A 13,543-nucleotide genomic window follows, 5' to 3' on the forward strand; every position below is an offset into this window, starting at 1 on the left:
AGAATGTAAGGAGGAAAAAAATCGTGAGCCAGAAACAAAAATTTGCATGCGATAGGCATAAGGCTATCCTTTTATAGGAATTCACAGGGGGGTACACTTTTAAAATATAACTTTTATTCAGACTCTAAAATCCAAAATACACCCCACAACAAAAACATGCACAAGGACAATGCCAGGGGCAATCAATATAGGGATAGTATTATGTATTACCCAAGGACAATGCCGGGGGCAATCAATATAGGGATAGTATTATTTATTACCCTAGGGTATCATGTTAATTGTATAGACCTACAGAATAAAGAGAAGGTGTAATTTTTTCTGAAAAATGTACTGTGTAGAAACGGAAGCCCCTAAAAGTTACAAAATGGTGTTTTTTCTTCAATTTTGTCGCACAATGATTTTCCGTTTCGGAGATTTTTGGGTAAAATGACTGACGTCATTACAGAGTAGAATTGGTGGCGTAAAAAATCCAAAAAAATCCAGGTGCAAAATTGAAAGGCAAAAGTACTCATCGGCTGGTGTTGTACACAAATACTTTTATAAGCATACTGTAGCACATTTTTCTGCCCTCATAAGTGCATACCACATACATACATCTAAGTGGTGTACTACTTTGTTCCTGTTAAAGTCTCAAGGGCCTAGATACTGTGAAAGGACAGCCAAAAGTACACACCTGCTGCTGTTCTAGACAAATACTGTTTTAAGCGTATTGTACTCCCCTCATATATGCACTAAGTATATAAAGTATATAAAGTGCCAGGACATGCACAGAAGAGTGGCAGAGGCCTAAATTCATCAGGCACAGGCAGAGGTCACAGCAGACACGGTCATCCACTTCATCACAAGTGACATCTGATAACCCCAGTCAACAGTCGGTGGGTTCCTCAGACACAACCCTCAGTTGGCATGGCCCGGGAGCAGTCCCTGTCTTCCCATTGCCTCTGTCCTATGCTGTTACCTCCCCTACAGAAGTAAATTATGCTATGTGTTTAGCTCCACTATTTAGTGAGGACAATCTAATAGAGGACAGTCAGCAGCTACTACCCATCCAAAAAGTGGAGGAGACATCTACCGCTTCCTCTGCTAGGCGGGCTAGTAGTGATGAGGAGAGTGACGTGGGAGGTGGTGTTCAGGGTTCTGAAGCAGACACTGTTGAGGAACCTGAGGAGGACATCAGTGACGTGCAGACACTTGTTGATGATGATAAAGAAGATCGCAATTGGGAGCCGGGTGCAGAAGTGGCTTCATCATCATCAGGAGAAGGGGGTTGCAGGTTACCCATGAGGCAGCAGCTGAGCCAGCAAGGTGGTTGCATGGTTGGCAGCCAGCATGGTGGCAGAAGTGGAAATTCTGGAGCCAAACGTGCCTTGGGGAGACCACATGCTTTGCGGCAGCCTACCTTCCCGGGAGGTAGTGAAACAGGGGTTCCTGGAGATGGCAGCATAGGGACTGTTGATGGGAAAATCATCTACTCAGCGGTGTGGCAGTTTTTCATCTAGCATCCAGAGGAGGTTAACATAGCCACATGCAAGGTGTGTCAACAGAAGGTGAAGCATGGCCAGGATCCCAATGTTGGCACCACGGGCCTGCGTCAACATATGCTGCGCCACCATATAGCGGCCTGAGAGAACCGTGGCTCCGATGTGGTGGTCCAGCCTGCTGCATCACCCAGTGGCACGCCGCTCCCTGTTTCAGCAGCCAAGGCTCCACCACCTCAGCCGAAGGGAGCTGTGTGTCATACCCTCCTTCTGTCGTTCCAGATGCTCCTGCTCCTACTTTGAGTCAGTCATTCTGCCAGCAATCCATCGGCAAAGCCATGTCCAAGAGACAACAGTATGCGCCCACTCATCCAACGGCGCAGAAGCTGAATGTGCTCCTCTCCAAGTTGCTGGTGCTGCAGTTCCTCCCTTTTCAAGTGGTGGATTCTGCACCTTTCAGAGACCTGATGGCTTGTGCCGAGCCGAGGTGGAGAAAGCTTGTGCCGAGCCGAGGTGGTAGAGTTCCCTCCCCTCCAGAAGTATCTTATGCTGTGGGTTCAGCTCCACTATTCAGTAAAGACGATCTAATAGAGGACAGTCAGCAGCTACTGCCCAGACAAGAAGTTAAAGAGACATCCGCCGCTTCCTCCACTAGGCGGGCAAGTAGTGATGAGGAGAATGACGTGGGAGTTGGTGTTGCCAGCGTTCAGGGTCCTGAAGCAGACGCTGTTGAGGAACCTTAGGAGGACATCAGGGACATGCAGACGCTTGTTGATGATGATGATGATGAAGACATCTGGATCGGATGGGGATAAATATTGAAGTTGGGAATATATTGCAATGTTATTGTTTAATTTAAGGAGCAACCATTTTGGGTAGGGGAGAGGCCGAGAGTAGTGTTCCTTTAAAAGGAGTAGTCAAAGGCAGTTCAAAATCCCATGATTACTTTATTCCACATATTTCCTATTCTTATTCTGAGAACCCCAGACATGTACACTATTGTATATTTGGAACCTGTTCTATAAATGTCACATACTCTTACTGCTCACTTCTCCTTTAAATGTTCCTTTTGGTGATCACTTCCTCTTGGTTGTTGCTAGGAACCTCCAGTGTAGTGACTGTGAGTGAATCACAAGGTATTATAGTGTCTGTGCACATGGACAGGATGCAGATTACCCACACCATGTTTACTGCACACATCTGATATGTCTGCAAATTGCTCTTGTCACAGAGATTATTGATTCCTAGATCAACTGTTCTGTCACTCCAACACCATCTGTACCATTATACTGCTTGGAAATTAAAGGGGTATTCCAGGATTTTTTTATTTGACTGTGCTACAGGGACTGTAAAGTTTATGTAGTTCATAATATAGTGTCTGTACCTGTGTGTGACGGTTTTCTCACAATTCTTCTGTGATTTTCACCTCACTATTTATTTTTACCAGCATACAAAATGACTGTTGTCTCGGATTTTTCCCAGCTTGCAATGCGGCCGAGACCTCACTCACTAGTCAGCTGATGACATGGAGCCTGTCTGCTTCAATGGGTGGAGGGATCAATCTGCAACTAATGCAACAGCTGTAGGCACCCTGATTGAAAACCACAGGTGTACAGCTCATTTATGTTTCAATGGGTGGGGTGGCTGATGTGTGGGAAGGAGGAAAATATAATTGTGGGGTTTGTAGTGAAAAAAAGAACAGTAAAACAGGAAATACAAGTTCACAAAAAGCCAGCCACAGTATTATGGTAATCTCATGACATAGCAATTTAGCCCCAAGGCAAGCGCAGATCCTTCCTAAGCATGTCCATTACTGCCATTTTGTCTGCCAGGTAGGTACTAAAATCACCTTATGGTGGATAACCCCTTTAAGCTGATACATTGAATTGAGGAATCCTGAAATTAAAGTCCTTAACACCATTGCTTGCAGATATACATCACATTACATTACTGAGCTATAATAGGACTTCCATAGAAGTTCATTAGGTCTTTACTGTACCTCTTTATCATACAGAGTCACTAGGTGGCTCTGTTCTATTCCCTGCCACAATTAATGCAGTGAGTTTGGTCTCCTCCTGGCCTGACAGGAGTCCAAACTCAGGAAATGCTGCTGGCTGCACTAAGCTTGATTGACAGCTGCACAGAAAGTGAAAGCTCCACAGATTCTCACAGAAATGAATTCTGCAGGAGAGTCTCACTGATAGCAACACAGACTGAAACATGCACAGAGCCTGAGGTCTTCTATTCATCACAGCACTGCAACCATGTGAGGGCGGAAGTGGCGGAAACGCCCACTTTCTCCTGCTGCACTATGTGAGCGAGAAGAAAGGTAAGATACAGAGCTTTTTAAAGGGATGGGTGTTAGGAGTAGTTGCGAAACATAGCCAGAGTTAGTTTAGAACAGTTCATTTGGTGACAGGTACTCTTTAAGGGTATGTTCACACTGAGGAATTGGAGAGGAATTTCCACGAGTAATTCTGCTTGCTTTTTCCTCTCTAATTCATTCAGCAGTGAAAATCCCCATAGAGCTGTGCAGAATTTGTGCCCCTCAGTTCACACTGAGGAATTTCCTCAAGCAGAATTCTGACGAGGAAGTCTTTTCCGCTTGAAGAAAGAACATGTTCTTTCTTTCAGGCAGAATCAGCGTCGTTCTCCCATAGAGATCAATGTTTAATTTTTTTTTCCAGTCAGAATCATTTCCACGCGGAATTGGTGCGGAATTGGTGCGGAATTTCCGAATGAAAAAAAAGAGGATAATATATATTATACTCTTCTCCTCCTCCTCTGCTTGAAATTTTCATTTCCGCGTGTGGAATTCCGCTCGAATTCCGCACCAATTCCACACGAAATCTCTGTGAGTTCTTGTGGAAAAGTAACAATATTTTGAGGCAGAAAATTTCTGCTTGATTTCTGCCCCAATTCCTCAGTGTGAACATACCCTTAGAGTAAAATCCTCTTACACACAGAGTCTGAGAGAGCCTGTATGGCTAAAAGGGGCATATGGACTTCTTGTTGTTTTCTTGTCAGTTTTCCTAATGCAGTTTTTGTTGAATAATAGTAACATAAAAAAAAAGGAATAAAAGGAAATTTATCAAGCTCCGTAGTAGATTTTTTTTGCGTAAAAAAGTTGCATATACTTGCGCACGTGCTACTTTGCTAGACATGCTGCGACTTTTTGATTTTTGCTTATTCCAAAGTACATTTCTGAAATCTGCTCACATAGTAATTATTTTTTTACTTTGCAGTGGTCATGTATTTATCAAATGCAATAGTCGTTATTTATGAAGAAAAAAAGTTGCATCTCCATTTAAAAGTCGCATATGTATTCCAGGTCCAACCTGGCTTACAGAAAGTGCATACGTCTGCAGAAAAGGACATTAACACCCTTTTTACCAACTGTTCTTGTTCTGCATCATGAAACAAAATAGAATAAGGCACAAAATAATTGTGTAAGAACTACAATTTTTCTTTAAAAAAAAAGAAGCATCCATAGTAATATAGCTTCATGCCCATTTTGGGGTGGGTAATGTACCAAGCAAAATTAAACAAAAAAGCCTCCAGAGTAGAGATATTCATGGTGCAGCATGGTATGTTAATATTTTTTTTTATTTCTGAGGAGGGTGGATCGGTTGTTGTGGGATAGTTGAATAGTTGGAGTGCCAGTCAGGCCATTCAGGGTGTCACCCGATGCGGTACGCTCTCCCTCCCCGTCACTCTCTAGCAGCGCTACTGGTAACAAAGGGTAGATAAAGAACTTCGGCTATCAACATAAGGGAAAACTTTTCTGCTTCAAAAATGCTTTTGTAGGCGGGTTTTCCGTGTTTTGCTTGTGTGCGATTTATTTATCAAAGTCGTTCGACTATTTGATAAATAGGTCATACGTAAGCAAATGTAAGTTATAAAAAATTGTCACATAAAAGTCATGCGTTTGAAAAGAATGATAAATCTCCTTCAATAATTATACAGTTTATTTATATAGTGCTAACATATTCCACAGCACTTTACAATTCTCAATCCACAAATCTTGGTCAAATAACGTAGACTCATCCTTTGAAGGAATTGTGCCTATGAATAGGGTGCCTATGCAGAAGAACACAACAGCAATGGTAATGCACTTATGCTCACTTTTGCCTATGCTCAAAAAATAAAGGGAACACTTAAACAACACAATGTAACTCCAAGTCAATCACACTTCTGTGAAATCACACTGTCCACTCAGGAAGAAACACTGATTGACAATCAATTTCACATGCTGTTGTACAAATGGAACAGACAACAGTGGGAAATTATAGGCAATTAGCAAAACACCCCAGTAAAGGAGTGGTTCTGCAGGTGGTAACCACAGACCACTTCTCAGTTCCTATGCTTCCTGGCAGATGTATTGGTCACTTTTGAATGCTGTCGGTGCTTTCACTCTAGTGGTAGCATGAAACGAAGTCTACAACCCACACAAGTGGCTCAGGTGGTGCAGCTCATCCAGGATGGCACATCAGTGCGAGCTGTGGCAAGAAGGTTTGCTGTGTCGGTCAGCATAGTGTCCAGAGCATGGAGGCACTACTAGGAGAAAGGCCAGTCAATCAGGAGACGTGGAGGAGGCCATAGGAGGGCAACAACCCAGCAGCGGGACCTCTACCTCTGCCTTTGTGCAAGTAGGAGCAGGAGGAGCACTGCCAGAGCCCTGCAAAATGACCTCCTGCAGGCCACAAATGTGCATGTGTCCCCTCAAATGGTCAGAAACAGACTCCATGAGGTTGATATGAGGGCCCGACATCCACAGAGGGTGGTTGTGCTTACAGCCCAACACCGTGCAGGACGTTTGGCATTTGCCAGAGAACACCAAGATTGGCATATTAGCCACCGGCGCCCTGTGCTCTTCACAGATGAAAGCAGGTTAACACTGAGCACATTTGACAGACATGACAGAGTCTGGAGATGCAGTGGAGAACGTTCTGCTGCCTGCAGCATCCTCCAGCATGACCGGTTTGGCGGTACGTCAGTAATGGTGTGGGTTGGCATTTTTTTGGGGGGGGCCGCACAGCCCTCCATGTGCTTAGGTATCGAGATGAGATCCTCAGACCCCTTGTGAGACCATATGCTGGTGCAGTTGGCCCTGGGTTTCTCCTAATGCAAGACAATGCTAGACCTCATGTGGCTGTAGAGTGTCAGCAGTTCCTGCAAAAGTAGGGCATTGATGCTATGGACTGGCCTGCCCGTTCCCCAGACCTGATTCCGATTCAGCACATCTGGGACATCATGTCTCGCTCCATCCACCAATGCCACGTTGCACCACAGACTGTCCAGGAGTTGGTGGATGCTTTAGTCCAGGTCTGGGAGGACATCCCTCAGGAGACCATCCGCCTCCTCATCAGGATCATTCCCAGGCGTTGTAGGGAAGTCATACGGGCACATGGAGGCCACACACACTACTGAGCCTCATTTTGACTTGTTTTAAGGACATTACATCAAAGTTGGATCAGCCTGTAGTGTGGTTTTCCACTCTGATTTTGAGTGTGACTCCATATCCAGACCTCCATGGGTTGATACATTTGATTTCCATTGATCATTTTTGTGTGATTTTGTGGTCAGCACATTTAACTATGTAAAGACACACGTAATTTATACAATTAGTTCATTCATTCAGATCTAGGATGTGTTATCTTAGTGTTCCCTTTATTATTTTTGAGCAGTGTATATTGGCCATACTATTGTAAACTCAACTACTTTTCTCGGGTTGTGCATCAAAATGTGGCGCAGTGCACCACAATTTGGCACATTGCGCCACAAATAGTGTTTGCCCCAGATTTTTGACACATTGCTTCAAAATAAACCTACAAATTTACAAACCCAGAAAAGCCATTGTCACGATGCCGGCTGGCAGGTAGTGGATCCTCTGTGCCAGAGAGGGATTGGCGTGGACCGTGCTAGAGGATCGGTTCTAAGTCACTACTGGTTTTCACCAGAGCCCGCCGCAAAGCGGGATGGTCTTGCTGCGGCGGTAGTGACCAGGTCGTATCCCCTAGCAACGGCTCAACCTCTCTGGCTGCTGAAGATAGGCGCGGTACAAGGGAGTAGACAGAAGCAAGGTCGGACGTAGCAGAAGGTCGGGGCAGGCAGCAAGGATCGTAGTCAGGGGCAACGGCAGGAGGTCTGGAACACAGGCTAGGAACACACAAGGAAACGCTTTCACTGGCACGATGGCAACAAGATCCGGCGAGGGAGTGAAGGGGAAGTGAGGTGATATAGGGAAGTGCACAGGTGTAAACACTAATTGGAACCACTGCGCCAATCAGCGGCGCAGTGGCCCTTTAAATCGCAAAGACCCGGCGCGCGCGCGCCCTAGGGAGCGGGGCCGCGCGCGCCGGGACAGAACTGACGGAGAGCGAGTCAGGTACGGGAGCCGGGGTGCGCATCGCGAGCGGGCGCTACCCGCATCGCGAATCGCATCCCGGCCGGAGGCGGTATCGCAGCGCCCCGGGTCCGTGGAACCGACCGGAGCGCTGCAGTGAGGAGAGTGTAGCGAGCGCTCCGGGGAGGAGCGGGGACCCGGAGCGCTCGGCGTAACAGTACCCCCCCCTTGGGTCTCCCCCTCTTCTTGGGGCCTGAGAACCTGAGGATCAGACTTTTGTCCAGGATATTGTCCTCAGGTTCCCAGGACCTCTCTTCTGGACCACAACCCTCCCAATCCACTAAAAAAAAAGTTTTTCCTCTGACCTTTTTAGAGGCTAAGATCTCTTTGACAGAGAAGATGTCCGAGGAGCCGGAAACAGGAGTGGGAGGAACAGATTTGGGAGAAAAACGGTTGAGGATGAGAGGTTTAAGAAGAGAGACGTGAAAGGCATTAGGGATACGAAGAGAAGGAGGAAGAAGAAGTTTGTAAGAGACAGGATTAATTTGACACAAAACTTTGAAAGGACCAAGATAGCGTGGTCCCAACTTATAGCTAGGGACACGGAAGCGGACATATTTAGCGGAGAGCCATACCTTGTCTCCAGGGGAAAAAATGGGAGGAGCTCTTCTTTTCTTATCCGCGAATCTCTTCATGCGTGAAGAAGCCTGTAAGAGAGAATTTTGGGTCTCTCTCCATATGATGGAAAGATCACGAGAAATTTCATCCACAGCGGGCAGACCAGAGGGCAAGGGGGTAGGGAGGGGGGGAAGAGGGTGACGGCCGTACACCACGAAAAACGGAGATTTAGAGGAAGATTCAGAGATTCAGAAATTATACGAGAATTCGGCCCAAGGTAGAAGATCTGCCCAGTCATCCTGGCGGGAGGAAACAAAATGTCGTAAATAGTCACCCAAGATCTGGTTAATTCTCTCTACTTGTCCATTGGATTGAGGATGGTATGCAGAAGAAAAATTTAATTTAATCTTGAGTTGTTTACAGAGAGCCCTCCAGAATTTAGACACAAATTGGACGCCTCTATCCGAGACGATCTGTGTAGGCAACCCGTGAAGACGAAAAATGTGTACAAAAAATTGTTTAGCCAACTGAGGCGCTGAAGGAAGACCAGGAAGAGGGATGAAATGTGCCATTTTGGAGAATCGATCAACGACCACCCAAATAACAGTGTTGCCATGGGATGGGGGTAAGTCAGTAATAAAATCCATACCAATCAGAGACCAAGGTTGTTCGGGGACAGGTAGAGGATGAAGAAAACCAGCGGGCTTCTGGCGAGGAGTCTTATCCCGGGCACAGATAGTGCAGGCTCGCACAAAGTCCACCACATCAGTCTCTAGAGTCGGCCACCAATAGAAGCGAGAGATGAGTTGCACAGATTTCTTGATGCCCGCATGACCTGCGAGATGGGAGGAGTGACCCCATTTGAGGATCCCAAGGCGTTGGCGTGGAGAAACAAAGGTCTTTCCTGGAGGAGTTTGCCTGATGGAGGCTGGAGAAGTGGAAATCAGGCAGTCAGGAGGAATGATGTGTTGAAGAGAAGGTTCAATTTCAGAAGCATCTGAGGAACGAGAGAGAGCATCGGCCCTAATGTTCTTATCAGCAGGCCGAAAGTGAATTTCAAAATTAAATCGGGCAAAGAACAGAGACCACCTGGCCTGACGAGGATTCAGCCGTTGGGCAGACTGGAGGTAGGAGAGGTTCTTGTGATCGGTGTAAATAATAACTGGAAATCTTGATCCTTCCAGCAGATGCCTCCATTCCTCAAGTGCTAATTTAATGGCTAGAAGCTCTCGATCCCCGATGGAGTAGTTCCTCTCTGCCGGAGAGAAGGTCCTAGAAAAAAAACCACAAGTAACAGCGTGCCCGGAGGAGTTTTTTTGTAGAAGGACAGCTCCAGCTCCCACTGAGGAGGCATCAACCTCCAATAGGAAGGGTTTAGATGGGTCAGGTCTGGAGAGCACGGGAGCCGAAGAAAAGGCAGACTTGAGTTGTTTAAAGGCGTCTTCCGCTTGAGGAGGCCAAGACTTGGGATCGGCATTTTTTTTGGTTAAAGCCACAATAGGAGCCACAATGGTAGAAAAATGTGGAATAAACTGCCTGTAATAATTGGCGAACCCCAAAAAACGTTGGATGGCACGGAGTCCGGAGGGGCGTGGCCAATCTAAGACGGCAGAGAGTTTATCTGGGTCCATTTGTAGTCCCTGGCCAGAGACCAAGTATCCTAGAAAAGGAAGAGATTGGCATTCAAACAGACATTTCTCTATTTTGGCATAGAGTTGATTGTCACGAAGTCTCTGAAGAACCATACGGACATGCTGGCGGTGTTCTTCTAGATTGGCAGAAAAAATCAGGATATCGTCTAGATATACAACAACACAGGAGTATAGGAGATCACGAAAAATTTCATTAACAAAGTCTTGGAAGACGGCAGGGGCGTTGCACAGGCCAAAGGGCATGACCAGATACTCAAAGTGTCCATCTCTGGTGTTAAATGCCGTTTTCCATTCATCCCCCTCTCTGATGCGGATGAGATTATAAGCACCTCTTAAGTCCAGTTTGGTAAAAATATGGGCACCTTGGAGACGATCAAAGAGTTCAGAGATGAGGGGTAGGGGGTAGCGGTTCTTAACCGTGATTTTATTAAGACCGCGGTAGTCAATGCAAGGACGTAGAGAGCCATCTTTTTTAGACACAAAGAAAAATCCGGCTCCAGCAGGAGAGGAAGATTTACGGATAAAGCCCTTTTTTAAATTTTCCTGGACGTATTCAGACATGGCAAGAGTCTCTGGGACGGACAGAGGATAGATTCTGCCCCGGGGTGGAGTAGTGCCCGGGAGGAGGTCAATAGGACAATCATAAGGCCTGTGGGGAGGTAGAGTCTCAGCTTGTTTTTTGCAAAAAACGTCCGCAAAGTCCATATAGGCCTTAGGGAGACCGGTTACAGGAGGTACCACAGAGTCACGGCAAGGGTTACTGGGAACCGGTTTTAGGCAGTCCTTGGAACAAGAGGGCCCCCAACTCTTGATCTCCCCAGTGGACCAATCCAGGGTTGGGGAATGGAGTTGAAGCCAGGGAAGTCCAAGGAGAATTTCAGAAGTGCAATTGGGGAGGACCAAAAGTTCAATCCTCTCGTGATGAGGTCCGATGCACATTAGGAGGGGCTCCGTGCGGAAACGTATAGTACAGTCCAATCTTTCATTGTTTACACAATTGATGTAGAGGGGTCTGGCGAGACTGGTCACTGGGATGTTGAACCTGTTGACGAGAGAGGCCAAAATAAAATTTCCTGCAGATCCAGAGTCCAAGAAGGCCACAGCAGAGAAGGAGAAGGCAGAGGCAGACATCCGCACAGGCACAGTAAGACGTGGAGAAGCAGAGTAGACATCAAGGACTGTCTCACATTTGTGCGGAGTCAGCGTACGTCTTTCCAGGCGGGGAGGACGGATAGGACAATCCTTCAGGAAGTGTTCGGTACTAGCACAGTACAGGCAGAGATTCTCCATGCGGCGTCGTGTCCTCTCTTGAGGTGTCAGGCGAGACCGGTCGACCTGCATAGCCTCCACGGCGGAAGGCACAGGAACAGATTGCAGGGGACCAGAGGAGAGAGGAGCCGGGGAGAAGAAACGCCTCGTGCGAACAGAGTCCATATCCTGGCGGAGCTCCTGACGCCTTTCGGAAAAACGCATGTCAATGCGAGTGGCTAGGTGAATGAGTTCATGTAGATTAGCAGGGATTTCTCGTGCGGCCAGAACATCTTTAATGTTGCTGGATAGGCCTTTTTTAAAGGTCGCGCAGAGTGCCTCATTATTCCAGGATAATTCTGAAGCAAGAGTACGGAATTGTACGGCATACTCGCCAACGGAAGAATTACCTTGGACCAGGTTCAACAGGGCAGTCTCGGCAGAAGAGGCTCGGGCAGGTTCCTCAAAGACACTTCGAATTTCCGAGAAGAAGGAGTGTACAGAGGCAGTGACGGGGTCATTGCGGTCCCAGAGCGGTGTGGCCCAAGCCAGGGCTTTTCCAGACAGCAGGCTGACTACGAAAGCCACCTTAGACCTTTCAGTGGGGAACTGGTCCGACATCATCTCCAAGTGTAATGAACATTGGGAAAGAAAGCCACGGCAAAACTTTGAGTCCCCATCAAATTTATCCGGCAAGGATAGTCGTAGTCCAGAAGCGGCCACTCGCTGCGGAGGAGGTGCAGGAGCTGGCGGAGGAGATGATTGCTGGAGCTGTGGTAGTAACTGTTGTAGCATAACAGTCAGTTGAGACAGCTGTTGGCCTTGTTGCGCTATCTGTTGTGACTGCTGGGCGACCACCGTGGTGAGGTCAGCGACAACTGGCAGAGGAACTTCAGCGGGATCCATGGCCGGATCTACTGTCACGATGCCGGCTGGCAGGTAGTGGATCCTCTGTGCCAGAGAGGGATTGGCGTGGACCGTGCTAGAGGATCGGTTCTAAGTCACTACTGGTTTTCACCAGAGCCCGCCGCAAAGCGGGATGGTCTTGCTGCGGCGGTAGTGACCAGGTCGTATCCCCTAGCAACGGCTCAACCTCTCTGGCTGCTGAAGATAGGCGCGGTACAAGGGAGTAGACAGAAGCAAGGTCGGACGTAGCAGAAGGTCGGGGCAGGCAGCAAGGATCGTAGTCAGGGGCAACGGCAGGAGGTCTGGAACACAGGCTAGGAACACACAAGGAAACGCTTTCACTGGCACGATGGCAACAAGATCCGGCGAGGGAGTGAAGGGGAAGTGAGGTGATATAGGGAAGTGCACAGGTGTAAACACTAATTGGAACCACTGCGCCAATCAGCGGCGCAGTGGCCCTTTAAATCGCAAAGACCCGGCGCGCGCGCGCCCTAGGGAGCGGGGCCGCGCGCGCCGGGACAGAACTGACGGAGAGCGAGTCAGGTACGGGAGCCGGGGTGCGCATCGCGAGCGGGCGCTACCCGCATCGCGAATCGCATCCCGGCCGGAGGCGGTATCGCAGCGCCCCGGGTCCGTGGAACCGACCGGAGCGCTGCAGTGAGGAGAGTGTAGCGAGCGCTCCGGGGAGGAGCGGGGACCCGGAGCGCTCGGCGTAACAGCCATACTTCAATAGTATTCTGCTGCACTGTGCACACTACGTTATTTCCACGTCAGAAATTCAAATTCCAGACTCGACATGTCTGAGTGGTCCCAGAGACAATTGATATCTGCTGCATATGGAATATCTACCCGGAATTACTATTGGTGGATATTTAGTAGTGGCAATTGGCCATTATACAGGTTAATACCATATACTTGTAATGCATATAGATTATTTACATTCTCAAGTCATTTTCTGCAGATTTGCTGTCTATTAACCTGGCAAGGGATGTGAATTGATGTATCAGTGCCTAGAATTTCAGTCCACACCTTTTGCTATAAAAGTGATATGTATAGTGATGATGATTTTAAAAAACTAAAAAGAAAAAAAAAACGAAGGAAAAATGACTTGGTGTTCCTATTTCATCATCTTTATTTAGTACACATTACCTCCCTTTGAAGTGCAGATCCTTTAGTGTTTATTGTATTATAGACTAAAATGTCATTAAACATTTACTAATGGACATAGCAGTATAGAAATTGTACTCAATAGTTCTTAGAAAAAAATAAGAGCAACTACATAACCACAAGGTAAG

General features: G+C 47.3%; 1 protein-coding gene across 1 annotated transcript in view; it reads left to right on the plus strand.

Moving 5' to 3' along the window:
• MACROD2 (mono-ADP ribosylhydrolase 2) overlaps nt 1-13,543 on the plus strand; it is a 2,467,642-nt gene that overhangs the window by 573,618 nt on the left and 1,880,481 nt on the right. The window lies entirely within an intron of this gene.

This window comes from Hyla sarda, chromosome 3, assembly GCF_029499605.1.
Source record: "Hyla sarda isolate aHylSar1 chromosome 3, aHylSar1.hap1, whole genome shotgun sequence".
Classification (NCBI taxonomy): domain Eukaryota; kingdom Metazoa; phylum Chordata; class Amphibia; order Anura; family Hylidae; genus Hyla; species Hyla sarda.